Raw genomic sequence first — 23320 nt, 5'->3', positions numbered from 1 at the left:
TCTCTGTCTCCTTGAAGCTGAGCTGGGGGGAGAAACAAGCAGTGAGATTTGGGACAATGAAACAACTTTTTAGTCCCTCTGTGTTTAAAAATTCACCCTTACTTGTTCATCCTTTTGGGTTTTAAAAGCTGCCTGGGACTTCATGGCCCCTCCAACCACCACCCACAACACCCCTTTCTTCCCAGCTAAAACTGCCAATAAATGTTAGACCTTAAAACTTGATCTTCTAAATGGAGTCAGCTGGGTTTAATATTAGATACCTACTGCATGCCAAGCACTGTGAAGGTAATAAAAATAAGCAAGAAATAGCAGCTGCCCTCCAGGAATTTCTAACTTGATCACATCACTTACAGCAGGAGAAGAATCCCAGACAAACAGTCCTCCCGTTTCATTCACTAACCAACATTACTGGTCTTCTTACCAGTTTACCTTGATCTGTCTTGGCCCCTGCCTTTTCACACATTAAATAATTAATTCTGGAGTTTTCTCTCTACAATGAGCAATGGCTTGGTCAGGAAAAAAAATCGTCTCATGGACTTCTAAGGAAAAACGAAAAACAAAATGACTGTGTCTTTTGAAGTAGTCCTAAGTAAACTATCATTCTGTGTTCTCAGTTTATGGGTAGCTTTGGTTTAAAACATGTCCGTATGCCTTTATCTTCATAACTCATGCCTTAGGCTGTCCCTTCTTTACAACTAAACTTCACATTTTATTTGGATTTCACTAACTTTTTCATTAATGACCCTTTCTGTTCCAGGATTCAGTCCAGAGTTTAGCAATCCACTTAGTTGTCATGTCTCCTCCGCTCTGAGTTTCTTGGTCTTCCCTTGTTTTTTTCATGACTTTGGCAGTCTTGAGGAGTACTACTCAGATGTCCCTCAATCTAAGTTTGTCTGATTATTTTTCTCATAATTATATTGGGGTTAGTGGGTTTTTGGGAGAAGGAATACCACAGAGGTGAAATGACCCTCTTGTCATGTCATATCAGGGGATACATGATATCCCCATGATTGGTGATGTTAACCTTGATCACTTGGTTATGGTGTGGTGTTTGCTTGGTTTCTCCCCTCTGAAGTTATTATTTTTTCTCTTTCCATACTCTGTTCTTTGGAAGAGAGTCACTAAGTCTAGCACACTTTAAGTTTCACCTCCTGAAGCAGGGTGTATCTGTATGTGTTATTTGGATTGATATGATTTGAACAGAATTAATATTCAGCCTCTCCATACAGCACCACTGAACTTCACACTACAGGTCATTCTCACTGTATACCTTGAGAACGTTAGCTAATTAATCGTAATTAGAAATTATAACAGACTCTCACTAACTCTTACTTCACTGATCTGTAAATAGAACAGATTTTTTTAAAACCTATCAGTCTTTTTACCTCACTTCTAAACTGAGATTTGTATAGCTAAAAGTGGCAGTATATGCTTAATCCATGAAATCTATGTCTATGAACATATTTCATTTTTTACTTTATTATTATTATTATTTTGAGATAGAATCCCACTGTCACCCAGGTTGGAGTACAGTGGTGCAATCTCAACTTACTGCAACCTTTGCCTCTTGGGTTCAAGCAATTCTCGTGCCTCAGCCTCCCAATAGCTTGGAGTAAAGGCATGGGCCACCACGCTTGGCTAATTTTTTGTATTTTTAGTAGAGGCAGGGTTTCACCATGTTGCCCAGGCTGGTCTCAAACTCCTGGGCTCAAGCGGTCCGCCTCCCTCAGCTTCCCAAAGTGCTGGGTTTACAGGTGTGAGCCACTATGTCTGGCCTGCTTTTATTATTTTTAACAGACACGTAATAATTAGATACTATAAATGTATTTAAAAGAGGTTATCTGTGGAGCCTCAGCCTGAGTAACTTTCCACAAATATTTTACTTTGTGTTTTCTGCTTCCCTGAGGAGTATCTAAGTCATTTATAGAGAAGTATATTTGTGAAAATAGCTTGGATTTTAATCTATATGTTATATTACAACCTCTAAGTGGAACATATTACTGTAAGGGGTGCAAAGACAATTATTACATATAATTAGGTAATATCTTCATTCTCAAAAAACCCCAGTCTCTTTATGACTTGGTTTCTAGTAGAACAGGGTTTAGTTTCAGATGAATCTATCTTCAATTCTGTCCAGTAGAAGCCACTGTATTTGATATAGTTTGTGTATTCCAATCATTTCCCCATATGTATATGCGTCTATGGTTCGCCCCAACCACACTGAATGTTTGGAGAGAACAGTCTGTGACTTCTACCTTTGTCTCCCAGTGACTAGCCTGTGGCATCTGTAGAGTTGTTGGTTGTTTATCCAACATCGATGTGTGCCTTTCCTTCTATCCAACAGAATCCCGATTTATTCAGGAACCTCTCCCCTCTCCCTAACCAGGCATCTCAGGGGAAACTGACCCACACGTAGCTCCAGGGGCAGGTCTGATTGTTGAAGGTATTCCTCCTCCTCACTCATGATTAGCCTTGAAAGGGACACATGGCCCCAAACAGTCCATGTAGGGAGCTTGCTGGGGGCTTCTGAGAAATTTTTCTCCATCTTAAGACAAAATGACAAGGAGTGGTGAGGTGGCTTCTCTACCTGTAGACACTGTCATGCATAGCCATGACCATCAGAGCCACCAGAGCTGCCCACCTCCAGTCAGGGCACAAAACCAGGAGAATGTCAGGGGAACCATGGACCTGTGCTAAGCTGAGGCTTCCCATTTGTGAAACTATAATAAATGTACTTTCTGTTTTAAGTTCAGTTTCCTATTACTTGCCGTCAAAGACTTCCTTGGTGATATATGTTTATCAATAAGTATATTTATTTGATTGATTTTAGTGTCAAAGGACCTCTTAGAAAGAAGAGGATGATTTTAAAAAATGAAAAAAAAAAGTCACTAATTCACTTTGGGAAAGGAATTTCATCCTAGCTAGAAATTTTTAAAGAATATGTGGTTTTTATTCCTGTTCATTCCTTGTTCATAAACTTGTACATTAAATGTTATTTTAAACTTTAGTATTATTCATGATTTGAAGATAAAATTAAAAAGTGGTGGGCACAATGGCTCACTCCTGTAATCCCAGCACTTTGAGAGGCCGAGGTGGGCAGATCACTTGAGCCCAGGGGATTGGAACCATTCAGGTTTTGAACATAGTGAGACCCCTATCTCTGTAAAAAAAAAAAAAAAAGAGAGAGAGAGAGACATAATGTGAGACCCTGTCTCTATTTTTAAAAATACAAAAATTAGCTGGGCATGGTGGCTCATGCCTGTGGTCTTAGTTACATGGGAGGCTGAGGTGGGAAGATCTCTGGAGCCTGGGAAGCGGAGGTTGCAGTGAGTCGAGATTGTGCCACCGCACTCCAGCCTGGGTGAGAGAGCGAGAATCTATCTCAAAAAAAAAAAAAAAAAAAAAAAAAAGAGAAGTTAGGGTGCCATTGATTGGTCTGTTTTGTTCTAGTGTGAAAATTGCCTGGCTTCTGGAAACCGTGAAACAGTATAGATTGCAGCCTCCTCTGAAACACATGCAACTTTCTCTACCCAGAGTTATTTTGTCTCAATCCCTTCCACCCCTCCTTCCATAGCTGCACCACTTCTCTTCCTCTTTCTGTTTTGGGTGTCCTCCTGCAGGTGGTTGTCCACTGAGCTGTGTCTTCCCAGATGCAAAGTCAGCTTCACCTGGGTCTTTTGAATAGAATGCACCTCTCCAGTACTGCAAGCTTCACCTGGCTCCTTCTCGGAGATCCTATTTACTGCAGTATGGTATCAATTTATGACTATTTTACTTCTTATTGAGACTCTGTGTGTGATGTCCATAGGTATTCAAGCCCTGGAATGTTATTTCTCACCATTTCCCATCTTTTGCTTGCTGTGGGTCACTAGGCACATTCTGCACTCTTAGTCTTCTTCCTTTGTCATACCTCTTGCCTTCCATGGCAGCTCATTTCAAGGGCTTTATGAAAATAGCTTTCTTTTCTCATCTCTAGTGGACACTTGATGCTTGTGTTCCCTCTATCCTGCGGAAAGGACCCATTATTTTGATATTGCAAACCTTAGCCCAGTAAGTAAATTTGTTTTTTCTCTCCAGTCAACAGCCCAGTATTTCCTAGCTGGTAAGATCCAGCTTTATCTCACACATTTTTATAGTGTGTTTCTTAAATTATATTTCTCAGAATATAGCTCCTTAAGGTGTTCTGTAGAAATATGATTCCACAGACAACGTAATTTGAGAAATGCTGCAGATCTTCCCAGAGAGTCACCATGCATATTAGTAAGTACATCATAGGTCCCAACAAACCCTGTATAAAGACAACTGTTTAACTTATTTAACTACAATGCCCTCCACCTCTGCTTCCCTCTTGCCTCCTCCCAACAAGGTCTATTCAACAGCCTATTAAACTCACCCAGTAGAATTTACAATTCCCTGAACCCATTTGGGCTTTGCTGCTTCTAAGCCTTTGCTTTTGGGGTTTCTTACTTGAAACATCCTCCCAGGCTATCTTTGTCTATCAGAATGACCAGCCCTGCCCCCTGAGCCTAGCTCAGATGGTGACAGTGTGATACTTTCCTTTAAAATATTTCCATATTAAAAAGTGCAGCAGGCAGCAAAAGAAACTACCATCAGAGTGAACAGGCAACCTACAGAATGGGAGAAAATTTTTGCAATCTACTCATCTGACAAAGGGCTAATATCCAGAACCTACAAAGAACTCAAACAAATTTACAAGAAAAAAACAAACAACCCCATCAAAAAGTGGGCAAAGGATATGAACAGACATTTCTCAAAAGAAGACATTCATACAGCCAACAGACACATGAAAAAATGCTCATCATCACTGGCCATCAGAGAAATGCAAATCAAAACCACAATGAGATACCATCTCACACCAGTTAGAATGGCAATCATTAAAAAGTCAGGAAACAACAGGTGCTGGAGAGGATGTGGAGAAATAGGAACACTTTTACACTGTTGGTGGGATTGTAAACTAGTTCAACCATTATGGAAAACAGTATGGCGATTCCTCAAGGATCTAGAATTAGATGTACCATATGACCCAGCCATCCCATTACTGGGTATATACCCAAAGGATTATAAATTATGCTGCTATAAAGACACATGCATACGTATGTTTATTGCAGCACTATTCACAATAGCAAAGACTTGGAATCAACCCAAATGTCCATCAGTGACAGACTGGATTAAGAAAATGTGGCACATATACACCATGGAATACTATGCAGCCATAAAAAAGGATGAGTTTGAGTCCTTTGTAGGGACTTGGATGCAGCTGGAATCCATCATTCTTAGCAAACTATCACAAGAACAGAAAAGCAAACACCGCATGTTCTCACTCATAGGTGGGAACTGAACAATGAGATCACTCGGACTCAGGAAGGGGAACATCACACACCGGGGCCTATCATGGGGAGGGGGGAGGGGGGAGGGATTGCATTGGGAGTTATACCTGATGTAAATGACGAGTTGATGGGTGCAGCACAGCAACATGGCACAAGTATACATATGTAACAAACCTGCACGTTATGCACATGTACCCTACAACTTAAAGTATAATATAAAAAAAAAAAAAAAAGTGCAGCAGGGATGTGAGCATAACTGAACTCCAATCCACAAGAGGTAAGCGCTTAGCATTTGAAATATCCTAATCAGGAATCAACCTTCCAGAGGTAGTTATTCAGCATTCTAAGTATGCTCGAAATCTATACCAGAGGATTTGTAAATTAGCACAAAGTATGTGAGAAATGAATTTTCACTGGTGTGAGGAGTGATGTTCAAGATCAGTGACTGATTACAAAGATTGTCTAGGCCACACCCCCTGCATGAAGGAGATATAAGAATCAGCAACCCCATTCCCTGGGTTCAGTACTGTGCTCTAGGCCAACTGCCTGAGGGTCTCAAGGACCCTGCTTCAGGGAAGACCTCTAGTGCCTGAGTCCTCTATAATCCTGGAATATTGCAGCCTTCTCAGATGTTGGGTGTGGGCTGAGGTGTCAGAGGGCCAAGATGGAGACTTCCCTGAGCTACAAAAACTGCTCACATGACTATGCAGGCTTGCTAATAAATTTCATCCAAGACCTGCTTAAACTGTGTCTTACCTCCTGGTAAGGAGGTAGTGGAGAGGGGCTGCATCACCCTCAGCTAATCTAGAGGTTACAGATAGTTACTACAAGAACCCGAGGAGCAGATGTGGCCGGTCAGCAGACAGGTCAGTCCCCCTTGGGCCATGACTGCTGGCCCAGGCCCCTCTCCGGTCATTTCTGTTCTCAAGGTGATGCTGACCAGGGTGAGAAGTCATCAGTCACCCCAGGGCTCAGCCAGCTCCACCGGCTTCCATCTCCCTGGCGTGTCTTCTGTCCCAGAATCAAAGTGGCTGCATTAGGGAACTGTGAGCCACTAAGGTACTTGGTTAAGGGACATCCACATCTCCTCTCACCCTGTGACCACAACAAAGAGGGACTCTTGCCATGCCAGTTTCCTGCCTGTGCCCTGCCCTCCTCATCCTCCTAAACTCTCCTACGTCTACACACACACATTATTGGGGTTCCTGCAGGATCCATGCCTATACCAGCAAATGTGACTCTGTCATTCCTCCAGAACCTGATTTTGCACATTAGCCCAATGTGGTCAGTCCTGTCTCTGCCTCTGAGTCCACATCTGCAGAATGGAAATAAAGCAGTATCTCCTCATGGGCCTGCATATCCAAACTAGTTTGTATATCCAAAGTCTAGAACACTGCCTGGCATCTTGTAAGCACTTGGTAAGTATTCATTCTTCCTTTTATCTTACTTTCTTCTTAAAAAATTATTATTATAGCTTTGTCTCAACAGGTAGGTTCATTGCACTGGTGTGAAATGAACAAATTCAGGAGGTTGTAATAGCCTTCTATTAACCAAGATAGATATCACAAAGGGATAGATATCACAAAGACCATGCACTAATGTTCACTTCTTTACTCATTGGGACCCTTACTTGGAACTTATTTCCTCCTGGTTTACAAAGAGTTCTAATGAGCTTGATTTGCTTCCTTACTTCACAGAAGATGAGAAAAAGCAAATTAGAAGGAATTTGAGGCAGGCATACCCAAACCATCAAGGAGTGACTGCTGATGGTGAAGAAAGAGTCATAGAAGTATAAAGACAAGCCAAAAGAACCTCAAATTCTGGGATCATTTAGGTAGGAAAAAATAGTCCCGTGCCTCAGTACTTCTCAAACCATGTCATTGTTCTAAAGCCTAGTATAATGGTTGATGTTTATAGTGATGGTCTTGAGTTATTGAGAGATGATTAACTGATTTATAGCATGCTTTGTTTAATGAGGCAGGAAAGTATGTGATATGCTTTAGAACTTCCAACAAAGTGGTGAATGTTAGAGTTTTGAAGCTAAGAGTGATCAATCATGCTCTTGTTGTTTGTTAAAACAATTTATATAACATACCCAGTTCTCACTTCATACCGGATAAATGAAGCATCACTTTCCATGGTTAGTTATAGCAGTTAGTAATTGCAAAATACCCCCTAATCCATGAGGTATAAGCTTGCTTACTTTACTAGAAAAACAACTCCCAAATCTGACTCTTGCTAAATCCTAAAGAGTTTTATAGATACATGTGAGAACAGAGCATGTAGAATAATCGATCTGAGAAACAGACAGGTACTTGTAAATAAAGCAGCCCCTTTTCTAAGTTCTATTTTTAACTTCTTTTGGTCTTGGTCTAGAAGACCTTATCCACTGTTAGGTTTTGCTAAGTTTGAAGCAGATATATTTTAGTATGAAGGAAAGGGCATGGGTATTTCATGGTGTTGCTGTGCTCAAGTTTCCCTTGGCTGTTAAGAGCTGACAGTCTCAAGAGTGCAATGGCCCAGAGCAGGTGGCTTTGCCCCACTGGTGACTGGGATGTGATCCAGTCTGTACTCTGACTTGTCTTGTGCAGAGACACATAAATTCATCAACAGGTAAGGAATTTGAGGGTCTGTAACAAATGATAGTGCAAGAGACAGAGCCTTAAATTAAGGAGAAGAGGGTGTAGGAGGGTAGTAATTACAGCCTGACATTACCTCCATAGCCTCTGCCACCTACTGAGCTCTCGCTATGTACCAGGCCCTGTGCACACATCAATGCTTTGATGCAGATGCCATCAACCCTACAAGGCAGATGCTTTATATAATGAGGAAACTCAGGCTCAGAGATGTTAAGTGACTTATGTAAAGTCACACAGCTAAGTACAGAGGAGATCAAGTTGACATCCAGATCTGTCTGCCTCTCCGGGCCATGGTTTGAACTACTGGATGGGCGCTGGGAAAACATCTTTTCTCTGGGACCAGCTCAGCCTTGGTCTTTGCGCAGAGGCAAGAGGCAGCAGAGGGCTCCCAGGAGTATTCCTGTACTGCTCTGAGGGAGAAATGCCAGGGACAAAGGTTTGGATCCATTTGGAAGGGACCTTGAGGGAACATTGGTTATATTACTTATCCTAGAGGTGGGTCCTCTGCTCTAGGGCCCAATAAAACCAGTAAGCAGTGGGAGCTGCTCCACCTTGCAAGAGAAACTCTTTACACTCCTGCTCCTATGGCCAGTGTGTCTGTCCTCAAAAGCTTTTCCAGGGTCAGTTTTAACTGGGCAGTTTGCTGATCTCCTTAGATATTCAGTTCAGGACTGAGGTGGTTTTCATTTGGGATATCTCTCAGAGGGCAGCTGTGCTGTCATTTCTCCCAGGGAACAAGAAGCAGGACGTAGAGGGGAGGAGGACCCATGGCCCAGCTTCCGTCCGGGGCAGGCCTTCCCTGGCAGAGTGCCTGCGCTCGTTCCTCCGTACATCTCACCTGGCTGCCACTCTCCTGCTCTGGCGAAGATGGCAGCCTCTGTCCCATGTCTCAGTCTGGTCTCAGTTCCTCCTGGATCTTCTTGTTCTTTAGGTTAGTGGCAGTCAGACAGAAAGATAAGAGGTCATGAGCTCAAAGGGGGAGAGTCATGAGGGCAGACTCTGGCTTGGTCCACATGCTTTGGCAAGGCATCCTGAACCACAGGAAAGTCTGGGCTGCAGCAGCAAATAAGGGCTTACGTTTCTCACGGAGTCAAAGAAAAAGGAGGTGTTGGGGACAGGGGTGGCAGAAATAACAGGTATCATGATAAAACAAGAGCACTGCAGAGAGAATGGGAACGTGCCCTGGATTCAGACAGACATAGGGAGAGCCCTGCCTGCCACTGACTGTGTGACCATGGACATGGTCTTAGTTTTTGATGGAGATTTGACAGATATAAGCAAAGGAATCCTGGCAAAGAACAGTGGAGGTGTATTATAGACCAGGTGAAAGGGGCCAGATTTTTGAGGGTCTTAAGTGTCAAGCAGAGGTGTTGGGATTTTGTCTTTAATACACTAGGGATCCATTGAAGGTTAGTGAGCAGGGATGTTGCCTGCTCAAAGTAGTGCTTGGGTGAGATTAGCTTAGCAATGTTACATTCCATTTACATTCATGCCTGCATCTGGAAAAATAATGCAAAAATGCTGCCCTATCTATTGGTAGCCTGGGATAACTAACAGTGGTCTTCAGTGCTGTCTACCAAATATTTCTAATTTTCTGCCTTCTGGGAACATAGCATTGCATTTTCCTGTCTGCTTCAAAGTTAGGTGTGACTATGTGATCTACCTAAACCAAGGCAGGGATTGGCAAACTTTTTCTTAAAGGACTAGATAGAAAATGTTTTCAGCTTATGGGCCATATAGTCTCTCTTGCAACTATGCAACTTTGCTGTTGAAGTACGGAAGCAGTCACACAGTGCAATGGAGCACGCATAGCTGTGTGGCAGTAAAACTTCATGTAGAAAAACAGGCAGCTATACAACGCGTGTGAGCAGAAGTGACACTTTTGGACAGAAGCTCTAAGAGCTGGTGCCCAGTTCAATGGCACTGCTGTAATCCTGGAGGCACATGTGAAAGTTCAAAGCCTCTGTCAGGCTGGGACCCCAAGTGACTACATGAGCCAAGTCCCTGTCAATACAATGCATGTTGCACATGTAGCATAGTTAAGAAATAAACCTGGCAGTGTTAAGGCAGTACGATTTTGATGCTGTTTCTTACTGCAGCATAACCTCTCTCTGCGGAATGATACAGTATCATCTTTGTATGCAAAGCATCACATCACCATTCTTTCAGTCCTCCTCATTACAGCTGACATTTACTAAACACTTACTATGTGCCAAATACTAATGGGGGGGGGGAATTTACCAACATCATTTCAATAATTCCTTCTCACAACCATATGACATGAGTGCTGTGATTATACCCATTTTTGAAGAAAAAGAAAATGGAATTTTTGAGAGGTGAATTAACTTGCTTACAATCTCACAAATGGTTAAGTGGAGGAAGTGGGATATGAGCCCAGATTTTCTCATTCTAAATCCGAAGTTCTTCAGCTCTGTGTATCCTGCCTCAGGTCCAGGCCTTTGGCATTTTTCTTTTATCTCTTGGCCCCTTTGCTACTTTGATCACTGTTCCTGGCTGGGTGTGTTATTTTGACATGATCCACAGTGGCCCTGTCACAGGGCAAGAATGAAGAATCATGCTTCCAGAAAAGCGCTGCTCTGAGCAGTGGAGGTGAGAGGAAATAGCCCGGAGGGATGAATTGGATTGGCAGTTCTGACCACACGGTAAGAGGACCACGTGGAGATTGGCAGATCCTTAAGAACTGCTCCCAGTCATGTACCCATGTATTTCCATCAGTCATCCAGAGCCAGTTGTCATCTTTCCATTCTCAGCCATGTTCATGTCTTTCTTTGAAAGGAAAAAATAATTTACATTCTGGAACTGTCTTAAGAAATTGTGCTACTCTCCTTCCTGGCCTGAATAAGCTGTGACTGTCATCTCTGATGGGTTTAAAGACAATTTACCAATCTTGTATTGCAACAGCCTTCCTCTATTGGACACTGTAATAAGAAGTCACATAATGAGTTCTTATAATTCTCAAGAGCTACCATGGAAGATACTATCCATTATGCTATTCAATATTTCTTACTTAAAGTATCATTTAATTAAGTTTTCTATTTAGTATCATGGAATTTTTTCAATAAAATTATACCTTTCCCTAATCAAAAATGAGCATTACATAAGCAATTACATTTCCCTTTTTACCTTGCCCGTTGGAAATAAGGATTTACTTGATACTTGAAAATATAATTGTTCTGACTGAGGATCATGGTGGAAAATCTTTACTCATTCTCCCCCTGCTTCTCCTTCACCCCTGTGGGTTCAGATATCTGTTTCTGACTTTTAAGTTTTAAATGTATAACATTTTATTGTAGGTCACTGAAAATCCTTCTTGGAAGTAGATAAGATGTCAATTATAATTTATAACTTCAGTAGGCCATGTGATAGCAAGTCAGTGAGTAGCGTGGAGTTAACATTCCGAGCTTCTACTTCCCTCTTCCTGGTTGAAAGTTCTTGTTGTTTATCATCTAAGAGTGTCATCCCTCAGTGTGGGAAACCTTTAAGATACAGATCCACTTCCCTTTTTTACAATGACAACTCAAAGTATTATCCTTGTTCTAAACTTACTTCATGCATAGACCAATGATCCAAAAAAGAGATTTTGGGGGCCATCAGATTTGATGAAATTAGTCACAGCAGCAGATGCTTTTTATCAAGCACTTGCTTGCCAGACATTATACTGCCCATTTTGCATGCTGTATTATGTTTACCCTCCAACCTGTGAGATATGTCTTCTTATTGGGCTGGGGAAACTGCGGCTCATGTAAGTAAAGTGACTTGTCAGGACACTCAGTCAAGGAGAGGCTCATGCAGTCAAGGAGATTTAAACACAGGTGTTTGTGACGAGAACTGCACTCCTACTTTACCACAATCGATTCTTGATGATGATGATGATGTCAGGTACTGTTCTTCTACATGCTAGGTACTATTCTAAGTGCAATGCTATGTTCCCAGAAGGCAGAAAATTAGAAATATTTGTACTATTCTAAGTGATTGATATTGTATTAATATCCCTATGACAGGTTCTGCTACCACCATTTTACCACGGGGAAACCAAGGCACAGAGAGGTTAAGTAACTTGCCATAGGTCACATAGGTAGTAAATGGTGGAGGGAGGATTTGAATCTAGACAGTTTGGCTCTAAGGCCCACTCGTTTGCTATGCTGCACTCTCTTTGGTCTTATCGGTCTATAGATATGTTGGATATATCCGACAGAAAAATTAAGATATTGGATCATGAAGCCTAGATCCTAGTTCCCGTTCTGCCAAATACTATGTGCCAAGTAGTACAGATAGGACTTTACCAACATCACTCCAATAATTCCTTCTCACAACCATATGACATGGGTACTATTATTATACCCATTTTTGCAGAAAAAGAAAATGGAATTTTGCAAGAGGTGAATTAACTTGTTTACAATCTCATCACCTCCCTTCTGTACCAACCAGGGTCATGGTTAGAATACCAGAACCACACCATTTATTTTAGCAGAGTTTAAGGAGGGAGTTGATTAAACAGGCATGGGAGGCCTACCCTGAGGTAACATAGAGATATAACCACAGGAAGCAGCCTCCACCCCCAAGGCCAAGGGAACAGAGAACAGAAGCTTGGAGAAGTGGGGCTCATAGAACCATAGCTCAGCCTTCAGAGGAGGGACCATCACTTGGCTGGTGTTGGTATCTTAGGTCCTTGGAGGAGGGCCTCCCAGAGCAGAGGCTCAGACCTTGGAGAACAGGGTACTGCCAGAGGCTGCTGGTACCTCTGAGGGGTATGGTGCAGCTGGTTCTGGGAGTGTGGGAAAATGGGAAACCAGAACCAAGTTCAATGCCAAGGTGAAGAACCACCACTGGGTGAGCTACAGGAGCAACCCTCCTCCTGCCTCGCATCCTCCCTCCAGTGCCCCCTGTTGGCAGAAACTAACACAGAGCCAGTCGTTAAGGAGCACTGTGATTTGCACGTTTTCTGATTTCTAGCCCAGTATAACTGAACAGAGACTAGAAGGGGTTGTTCAGGGCTGAGAGACAAGAGCTTCATAAATGGTAATCGTTCTTCTGCTGCCATTTCTTTATTGATAAAACAAAGACTGAACAGATGGTGTGCAGGGAGCAAATGATACTCCCGTTTACCCACTCTCCTGGGCTTCTATCACAGTAAAAAGATGTAGCTTATCAAGTTCTCCTCTCCTCCTCTCTTTCCACTTGACAGTGAGCATCTTGAGGCCTAATATGTTATTTCTCCCAGTACTTGTCTAGTGCAAAGGACAGTTCTTGGTGAGGGCTGCTATTCTATGCTTGAACTATGTAACTACCAGATTTGGACATGTACTTAAGTCACCAACTATTGAATGATCATAGAGGGTGTGCCCAGCCCTGGACCAGGGACTGCGGAGAAGAAGGACATGCTTGAGGCATGGACTGGCTGTGAATGAACTGACAGTCTTCTTATATGAGTGACATGAACCCAACAAGCAAAGAGCAGGTTCTTGCTTATGTGACAAAATGTCTCAAATTTGGGTAGGTTCAGGTAGAGTTTGAGTTTAGGAAAGGGAGCACGATCACATGACTTGGAGTAATTGTTTCTTACCAACATCCAATATACTCACTTGGAGACACCATTTCTCCAAAAGCATGTGTGTTTAGAAAAGCTATTTTATTCTGCCATCTCTAGAGGCTTCCATGCGCATCCAATAATATGCAACTTCTCACATTTTAAAAAATTAAGGTGGAGATATCAAGAGAACATTCAGAAGTTACTTGTTCATGGCTGCAGAAAATCTGCAACAGAGAAATCACGTTAGGAGCAGCCCTGGGTGCATCTTCACAGGCCTCCACCAAATGAGTGAGCACAGCTGACCTTTTGCTAGAAGGTGTCACTGAGCTCCTTATCTAGGCCCAGACCAGAATGTAACCTTGCAGATATGATCCCATGGGAGAGCTGCCCATCTCTCTGACAGTGGGAACATTGTTCCCTAGTCTCAAGGAAGGCTTCAGGGAGTCATTTAATGACGCAACATTTGATCTTCAGGGTTTGCAGAGAAAGATAAAGTGGCCCAGAGGAAATGAAAACATTCCTCTGGAGTCACCTGCCTACGTCAGCAAGATGCAGGAACATTGGATTAAACAACTGAGAAGTACTCTGATGCTTGCTGGATTCTTTGAGATGATCCCACCATTGACATCACTTTTCCTGATCAGAATACTAACTCTTTATGCAGGAATGGGGCTGTGTTCTTTACACAGAGCCCTCAGGCACACTCCATAAACTTTAAAGATCGAAGTATGAGTTACATAAAGCAAACCCCAGGAACCTGAAATGCATAGCTTGACAGAGTTTTCACATGTTTACACTATGTGACCAGATAAGGTCATAGACTATTTCTAGTACCCTAGAAGACTTCTTTAGGCTCCCTCCTAGGAAGCTCTCTTCACCCTCCCATTCTGACCTTAGATTACTTTTGCCTGATCTTGAATTTTATATTATGTGGATTTTAGAAGAGAATACTCATTTATGTCTGGATCTTTTGCTGAATATTGTACAATTTCATTTTTACTAATGGAGAAACTGCATACAAGTTCAGAGAAGTGTTATGACCTGAACAAGGTTTTACACCTGGAGTCCTACAATATTTTCCATTTCACAGCTCTTTTGCTATAATCCATATATCCAGCCATCCATACATCCATTCATCTAAACCTATCATAAGCAATGGCTTTGTGTCAGGGATGATTCTAGGTCTTGGACATATAGATATGAGTATGTCACCCCTACCCTCAGGGAGCTCCCAGTATAGTGGGAGAGAAATATCTCAGGTGCATAATCAAACAGGACTTGTGAGGGCATAGAACAAAAGGCTGTATATTTATGTGCATGCTGAGAGGAGGAATCTGTGACTGGAGGGCTCAGTGTGGAAGGGATGACATTAGAGCAGAATTGCATTCTTGGACATTTTTCTTGTTTTTTCTTGCCAACAGGGATGCAAATTCTAAGAAGACAGGATTGGGGTCATCTTCTGTGTATATCCTATAGCACCTTGCAATCATGGAGCCAGCAGGAAATTATTGCTGAATTCATAGCCTACAACCTTTAAACATTGTGAAATGTCTTCTCTAAGGGTATGAGTAGTACACCTAGAATCTTCTAACTCTTAAGCAGAGAGTGACAGGTTACCATCTTGAGTTATTTGATTAGATACTTAGAAAGGTTATAAAGATCTTTAGCAAACAACAATGCCAGTTTCTGCAGAGTTCCTGGTGTGGAACCCTATAGCCAGAGAAACATAAGGCCCTGGATGAATCTCTGAAAATCGTGTCTGCCAACTTGCTTCTCTAGGTAGGTGAGACTTGTTCAAGACTTTTTCATCCTTACAGGACATTAGAAAACACACTGTGGCAAACACATCCTAAGGTGACCCGCAATGAATATAACCCCTTTATAACCCCCCAGTATAATCCTCTCCCTTGATAATGGCAGATCCTGTGCATCTAACCAATAGAATATGGCAAAAGTAATGGGATGTCACCCCTATGATCATGTTATGTTATAGAAGACTCTGTCTTAGCAGACAGAGGAGAGTGTCTCTTGTTGGCTTTGAAAAAGCACGCAGCCATGTGTGAGAGGGCCTGAGAAGAGAGCCACATGGCAGGAAGCTGTGTGTGGCCTCTAAGACCTGAGTAGCCTCCAGCCAGTAGTCAGTAAGAAGCTGGGTCCCTAAATCCTACAGCTGCCGGGAAATAAATTCTGCCAACAACCTGAATGAGCTTGGATTCTTCCCCAGTCAAGCCTCCAGATGAGAATGCAGCCCATTTGACACTTTGATTGAAGCCTTGTGACCCCTGAGCAGAGGACCCAACTAAATTGTGTCTACACTCTCTACCCACAGAAACTGGGATGTCATTAATATGTGTTGTTTCAAGCTGCTAAATTTATAGTGATTTGTTACAAAGTAATAGGTAACTAATGCATGCACTTACATGCAAACACTGATTGTGTCAAAACAACCCTTGTGTGACACATAGTTCTACAGAGACTGTAAGTCTTATATACACCATATATAGGTTGTAGAATAATAACCAATGATTTTTATGATTTCAATTAGCATTTTACTTTTATATTATTGTGGGCTCTGACTTATCTAAGAAGTAAAGCAAGTGACTCAGCAGGAGAAGATGGCGACCATGTGGGATGAGGCCGAGCAAGATGGAATTGGGGAGGAGGTGCTCAAGATGTCCATGGGGGAGATCATCTCACGCACACAGATACTGAACAGTGAGATCAAGATCATGAAGAGTGAAGTGTTGAGAGTCACCCATGAGCTCCAAGCCATGAAGGACAAGATAAAAGAGAACAGTGAGAAAATCAAAGTGAACAAGACCCTGCCATACCTTGTCTCCAACATCATCGAGCTCCTAGATGTTGATACTAATGACCAAGAGGAGGATGGTGCCCATATTGACCTGGACTCCCAGAGGAAGGGCAAGTGTGCTGTGATCAAAACCTCTACACGACAGACGTACTTCCTTCCTGTGACTGGGTTGGTGATGCTGAAAAGCTAAAGCCAGGAGACCTGGTGGGTGTGAACAAAGACTCCTATCTGATCCTGGAGACGCTGCCGACAGGGTATGACTTGCGGGTGAAGGCCATGGAGGTGGATGAGAGGCCCACGGAGCAATACAGTGACATAGGGGGTTTGGACAAGCAGATCCAAGACCTGGTGGAGGCCATTGTCTTGCCAATGAACCACAAGGAGAAGTTTGAGAACTTGGGGATCCAACCTCCAAAAGGGGTGATAATGTATGGGCCCCCAGGGACAGGGAAGACCCTCCTGGCCTGGGTCTGTGGCATACAGACTAAGGCCACTTTCCTAAAGCTGGCTGGCCCCCAGCTGTGCAGATGTTCATTGGAGATGGTGCCAAGCTAGTCTGGGAGGCCTTCGCCCTGGCCAAGGAGAAAGCACCCTCTATCATCTTCATTGATGAGTTGGATGCCCTCGGCACCAAGCGCTTTGACAGTGAGAAGGCTGGGGACCGGGAGGTGCAGAGGACAATGCTGAAGCTTCTGAACCAGCTGGATGGCTTCCAGCCCAACACCCAAGTTAAGGTAATTGCAGCCACAAACAGGGTGGACATTCTGGACCCCGCCCTGCTCCTCTCAGGGTGCCTGGACCGCAAGATCGAGTTCCCAATGCCCAACGATGAGGCCCGGGCCAGAATCATGCAGATTCACTCCCGAAACATGAACGTCAGTCCTGACGTAAACTAGGAGGAGCTGGCCCGCTGAACAGGTGATTTCAACAGGGCTCAGTGCAAGGCTGTGTGTGTGGAGGTGGGCATGATCTCACTGTGCAGGAGTGCCACGGAGCTCACCCACGAGGACTACATGGAAGGCATCCTGGAGGTGCAGGCCAAGAAGAAAGCCAACCTGCAGTACTAGGCCTAGGGTGTGCCGGCCGGCCCCAGTCTCATGGCTGAAGTGCGCAATAAAAGGTGGTTTAGGGTCAAAAAAAAAAAAAAAAGAAGAAGAAGTAAAGCAGAGCATTGCATTGTTTAGGACATAAGTTTAATTGCCCTAAGACAGACCCTAAATCAACCCCTTTTCTAACATTTGTATAGCTCAGGGCAAGAAGCCAAATGAATGAAATACCATGTCTAAGTCATTAAAAGTTATAAATTACTGTTTAATGTATTCTATTCAACTATGTTGGCAATATACCTTTAAAATGACATGTGGAAAGCTATGGTCTTGATATCATTGAAAGTTGGCAAAATGTTAAAGGTAATAGAATTTATTATTATGTCTGTTGGGTATTCTGCTAATGGACAATGTTTGGATGAAACAATCAGATATACATATAATTCATAAATTATATATTCTATAGCAAATTTTCCTGCCTTCATTTCAGAATAATCCTTAATTAATGTTGTTTAATATAACGGGTGTTCAATTGTCAGTAAGGACCTGAAAGACTAAAAAGTTAAATGTGTGTCATATTTGAATGAATTACCATCAAAATGTAGATTTAAACTAATAAATCAAAATTAAAACATTCTAAATTAATATTTTTTAAAGGTTTTCGACAGTATTTAAAATATCTAAAATTTAAGATCAAAACACATGAATAATACCAAACTTTAAATTAAAATTTAAATAAGGTTGAAATTGTTACTTAATTTTTAAAACACTTATTTGAATCATTATTTTTATAAAAATAAAACTATTTTTAATTCTAACTTTTCAAGTATATGTAGTTGCCAGTGTAAAGGATCAGTTTCACCTGTATCAAAATATCCCGTATACCTCATAAATATATACACCTACTACATACCCACAAAAATTACAAATTTTTAAAAATCAGTTTCACGTGTCACACATATTATCTCTTGACCTATCTAGATGTGTATATATTTAAAGGTTACAAATTGTTTAATATTGCAAACTATTCCATAACTTTCATATGTAACTCTTGTGGTTATCACATGGTACTGGTAGAATCAAGAATTGGAAGATGAATAGAATCAAGAAAATGAGGATTCTTCCCGTCTGAGAAGCAATACTTCTTGGTTATTCAGGAATCTGTTACATTGCTGGTCTCTGAGGGAGGAGTTGATGAGTCAATACTTAAGGGCTGGCACTGCTCAGATTCTCCCTGTACTCTTGGGTCTGTCCCTGATGTTGGCGATGTCACAATCCCCAATCTTTCACAACACTTGGACACAGTAGCCTTTTGTTTTGTGGACTAGGGCAAGAGATGTGGAGAAATGTTTCCCTGGAGGCTGACCATTAGTCACATAAGCGGATGTTCAGGTGCCCACTCGCTCGTGCTGTGTTGGTGCCCAGGACTGGGTCCTGAGCAACTGGGTGCTCATGCTTCTTTCTTTTCTTTTTTTCTTTTTTTTTTTTTTTTTGAGACAGATTCTTGCTCTGTCGCCAGGCTGGAGTGCAGTGGCACGATCTCGGCTCACTGCAACCTCCACCTCCTGGGTTCAAGCAATTCTCCTGCCTCAGCCTCCCAAGTAGCTGGGATTACAGGGTGTGCACCACCACCCTCGGCTAATTTTTGTATTTTTAGTAGAGATTGGGTTTCACCATGTTGGCCAGGCTGGTCTCGAACTCCTGACCTCAAGTGATCCTCCTGCCTCAGCCTCCCAAAGTGCTGGAATTACAGGTGTGAGCCACCGCTCCTGGCCGCGTTCTTTCATAATTGTGTGTATGGGAGATCCAGGGCTTCCTGATGAAGGGGTTCAATGCACATGCCCTCTTCTGTCTAAGTTGTGGTAGAAGCTGCAGCTCAAATATTAGTTGTTTAAACAATCCAGAAATTTACTTCCTTCTCATATAACACTGCAGGACAAGCAGTCCACCATGGCACAGCAGTTCCATAGCCTTGGGGACCCAGGCTCCTTCTATCTTGTTGTTCACTTTTCCTGAGATATTGTCCTCATTGGCATGACTCAGAATGGCTCCCATTGTGCCTGCAGTTTAGCCAGAAGGAAGGAAAAAAGGATGAAAGGCAGGAGGACATGCCCCTCTTTTTCCAGACCTGATCCTGCAGTTGTACACATCAATTCTACACACATCCCGCTGGTCATAAACAGCTGAGAGATGGAGTTTTCCATGGGTGTCCTAGTGTCCAACTAAAAGTTATATTTCTGTGGAAGAAGAGGAGAACACCATTTGGGTGACAACTGGTAATGTCTGCCACAAGTGTATTTTTAAAATATTAATTTGGGAGGGATAATGATAATTTAGATTCAAGGATACAAGGTTACCGAAGTTCAGTTCTGCTTTTTCAGAACAACAGACAGGTAGGAAACAGCTTTGAATGGTTTTAAGCACATTGCAGGCCAGAGGCTACCTGAAAGGTGAAGCTGAGGTTCCTAACTCTTTCAGGACACCTTGGGGAAAAACTGGGTTCAAATCTACAACCAGCCACAAAGTAGTAACGTGGCTGAGCCACAGTACTGCTCTCAGCCTCGGTTCTTCTTTTTCCATAAAATGAGGGATTTGGACTAGACTTCTGGTTTACAAACTGAGTTCCAGGGGACCTTAGGATTCCTCAGTGTCGCTTCAGGTGGTGGGGGCTGGCTTTGAACACTTCTTCCTTGTGTATTTATTTGCCAAAGAAACTCAATTTTGATTGGGTATGTGTCTTAAGGTTCTGTGTAAATCTTCCTTTGAAGGAAAAAAAGGTGGGGCTTCTAATGCTACAAAGAAAGTTGAAAGATGCCTGGACAGTGTGATACCTAGTGGAGGCAGCTTGGCATCATGTCAGATTGCCTGGATTTAAATCCCAGCTCTGCTGCCTAGCTTCTGTGGCACTTCAGGCTAAAGTACTCAACTCTCCTCAGCCTCTAGAATAGGATTTCCTCATCCATAAAGTATGGTCATTGTTATTTGCTTCTCAGGATTGTCCTGAGGCTTAAATGAGATAATATACTTAAGAGGGCTTGTATTAGTCCGGGTTCTCTAAAGAGACAAAACTAATAGGATAGATGAATATATGAGGGGGAGTTTATTAGGGAATATTGACTCACATGATCACAAGGTGAAGTCCCACAATAGGCCATCTGCAGGCTAAGGAGCCGGGAAGCCAGTCCAAGTCCCAAAACCTCAAAAATAGAGAAGCCAACAGTGTAACCTTCTGTCTGTGGCCAAAGGCCAGAGAGCCCCTGGCAGATCACTGGTGTAAGTCCAAGAGTCCAACAGCTGAAGAACCTGGAGTCTGATGTTCAAGGGCAGGAAGCATCCAACATGGGAGAAAGATGAAGGCCAGAACACTCAGCAAGTCTGCTCTTTTCATTCCTACTTTTATGCTGTCAGGTTATTAGATGGTGCCACCCAGACTGAGGGTGGGTCTGCCTCTCCCAGTCCCCTGACTCAAATGTTGATCTCCTCTGGCAACACCCTCATAGACATACCCAGGAACAATACTTTGCATCCTTAAATCCAATCAAGTTGACACTCAGTATTAACCATCACAAGGCTTAACACATGTTCTGGCATAAAGAACATGTTGAATAAATGGCAATGACTATTATCATTACCATGACCATCAACTTTAAGGCTCCAGCTTTTGGTTCTAAGACTTTGAGTTTCTTTGAATTATTGTGCAAGATGGAGGACCCATTGATGAGGGAATAATTATTACTGGATTTTTCCCTTTGCTTTTGGATTTTTGCAGGGTTTCTCGAAATAAGGCATGGGAGAGCCAGCCCATTGCAGGTAAAACAATTTGAACAGAAGACATCAGAGTCTGTAATTTCAAATGCATTATTGAAACAACTTTTTTCTTAACAGAGGAAACAAAATTAATCTTTTAAATCAAGGAGGAAAATTATTTCATTTTAATGCTGCATGTGGCAAGAAAATGAAGTGCAAAGTTTACAGCACTTTATTTCCTTCTTATCAGGAAGGAAGAAGGAAAACCCCATGGTGTTATGTTTTGTCAAACATGACTTTCCAGGGACTAAACCAGACTTTGATTTTAGACCCCTGTTCATTCTAGTTTGGTAAACCCTTGACAAATTCCAGTCTGTTCCACCCACAGGAGAGAGTCACGTTACCATCTCAGCTGCAGAGCTGATGAGGTGGTCATACCGACCTGTAGGATTCCAGAGCTGAAACCTGGAGATCATTGATTACAACTTTCTTCATGGGCCAGTCAGATGTCATATGAAGAATCAAATGAGAGAAATGTGACAGGCTTCTGATCCTCCCACTCATGATTTAAAATCTTCTCTAGAACACTCTTGTTATATCTTTACTCCTAATTGTAACAAGACCTTAAGCCACCCCTATTCCATCTCATTTTCTATCTCTGTGACTGTTCTTGCTTATAAGTCTTCAGCCTGAGTACTGAATTGATGCTCAGAGTTTATCTAAAGCCAGACTCTTCTCCATGTTATTCTCGACAGATGGTCAGTTCTTCTTCTTGAACACATCCCATGACAGGGAACTCACTGCTTTATTAGGGATCAGCCGTTCTTTTGGAGGAGAGCTCCAACTTATTTGAAAACTTCTTCTTTTGCCCCAAAACTTGTTTTCTAATATATATCTATCATATATGTATATCTACGCTTAGCCTTTTTTAACTGTCTGGATCAAGCCTACATAAAGTTTAGCCCCCTTCCCCAGGCTGCCTGGCAAATATTTGAAGCTAACCCACCTCCATCTCCAGGCTTAACCTTCTGAGCTCTCCCATCATCTCTGATCCCTCATGATGACCCTCACGTGCCTGCTCAATGACCTCTGGGCTTCCCCAGTATTGTTGAAAGCGCGCTTGTTAAAGTCAGTTCACCCAAACTAGTTACTAAGCTCTGTACCTACTTTCATTCCTGTTTCTCCATTTCTCCCCATTTTGCTTGTAAAGCTCTACTTGATACCCCCAAATAATAGTTTGATTAATGTTGTAGAAAAGAGGAAGAATATATACAAGCTAAGTTCTATGTCTCTTCATACATTTCTGTATTGACATAGCTTTTTTTTTTTTTTTTAATTATACTTTAAGGTCTAGGGTACATGTGCATAACGTGCAGGTTTGTTACATATGTATACTTGTGCCATGTTGGTGTGCTGCACCCATCAACTCATCAGCACCAATCAACTCGTCATTTACATCAGGTATAACTCCCAATGCAATCCTTCCCCCTTCCCCCCTCCCCATGATAGGCCCCAGTGTGTGATGTTCCCCTTCCCAAGTCCAAGTTATCTCATTGTTCAGTTCCCACCTATGAGTGAGAACATGCGGTGTTTGGTTTTCTGTTCTTGCGATAGTTTGCTGAGAATGATGGTTTCCAGCTGCATCCATGTCCCCACAAAGGACACAAACTCATCCTTTTTTATGGCTGCATAGTATTCCATGGTGTATATATGCCACATTTTCTTAATCCAGTCTGTCACTGATGGACATTTGGGTTGATTCCAAGTCTTTGCTATTGTGAATAGTGCTGCAATAAACATACGTATGCATGTGTCTTTATAGCAGCATGATTTATAATCCTTTGGGTATATACCCAGTAATGGGATGGCTGGGTCATATGGTACTTCTAGTTCTAGATCCTTGAGGAATCACCATACTGTTTTCCATAATGGTTGAACTAGTTTACAATCCCACCAACAGTGTAAAAGTGTTCCTATTTCTCCACATCCTCTCCAGCACCTGTTGTTTCCTGACTTTTTAATGATCGCCATTCTAACTGGTGTGAGATGGTATCTCATTGTGGTTTTGATTTGCATTTCTCTGATGGCCAGTGATGATGAGCATTTTTTCATGTGTCTGTTGGCTGTCTGAATGTCTTCTTTTGAGAAATGTCTGTTCATATCCTTTGCCCACTTTT

At 42.3% G+C, this 23320-nt stretch overlaps 1 protein-coding gene and 1 pseudogene across 8 annotated transcripts in view; both read left to right on the top strand.

Annotated features, from left to right (window-relative positions):
* Nucleotides 1–23320, top strand: part of LOC105489409 (mitogen-activated protein kinase 4) — a 179016-nt gene that overhangs the window by 36802 nt on the left and 118894 nt on the right. The gene's annotated exons all lie outside the window — the stretch shown is intronic.
* Nucleotides 3763–23151, top strand: LOC105489412 (26S proteasome regulatory subunit 6A pseudogene; annotated as a pseudogene).

Source organism: Macaca nemestrina, chromosome 19, assembly GCF_043159975.1.
Source record: "Macaca nemestrina isolate mMacNem1 chromosome 19, mMacNem.hap1, whole genome shotgun sequence".
Taxonomy (NCBI): Eukaryota; Metazoa; Chordata; class Mammalia; order Primates; family Cercopithecidae; genus Macaca; species Macaca nemestrina.
This window is presented reverse-complemented; position numbering and strand designations above follow the sequence as displayed.